Source organism: Schistocerca gregaria, unplaced genomic scaffold (assembly GCF_023897955.1).
Source record: "Schistocerca gregaria isolate iqSchGreg1 unplaced genomic scaffold, iqSchGreg1.2 ptg000526l, whole genome shotgun sequence".
NCBI lineage: Eukaryota > Metazoa > Arthropoda > Insecta > Orthoptera > Acrididae > Schistocerca > Schistocerca gregaria.
In genome coordinates, this window is record NW_026061925.1 from 2141724 (window position 1) to 2142498 (window position 775).

Sequence of the window (775 nt, forward strand, 5' to 3'; positions counted from 1 at the left end):
CAGCTAAAAAGTCAATAATCGATAACAAAAACTTGAATTGTACTACTTCTTACTGGCTATTACATCAACTTAGAAGCTACTTCTGTGTTCTACTATGGTGCTTTTAGTGTCTCCGTATACCGCAGCACGCGACATAGCTTTGCAGACGATACATGTAACCGTTTCAGACAGAAGAGCGGCCAATGTGACGATCTGGCTTTAAGTCGATTCGATATCAAATGACGAAAACGGACGGATTTCTCAGGTTTGTACTACATATGCACACTTTCCGCATTCTCCCGTGCAACGCGGCTGCAGGTCCTCCTTTCATGCAAAATCTTACGGTCCTAGGTAATGTCCAAGCCACCAAAGCCGGCTAAAAAGTGAATAATCGACAACTAAAACTTGAATTGTACTACTTCTTACTGGCTATTGCTTCAACTTAGAAGCTTCTTCTGTGTTCTACTATGGTGCTTTTTAGTGTCTCTGCATACCGCAGCACGCGACATAGCTTTGCAGACGATAAATGTAACTATCTCAGAGAGAAAAGCGGCCAATGTGACGATCTGGCTTTAAGTCGATTCGATAACAAATGACGAAAACTGACGGATTTCTCAGGTTTGTACTACATATGAACACTTTTCACATTCTCCCGTGCAACGCGGCTGCTAGTCCTCTTTTCATGCAAAATCTTAAGGTCCTAGGTCATGTCCAAGCCACCAAAGCCGGCTAAAAAGTGAATAATCGGCAACTAAAACTTGAATTGTACTACTTCTTACTGGCTATTACTTCAACT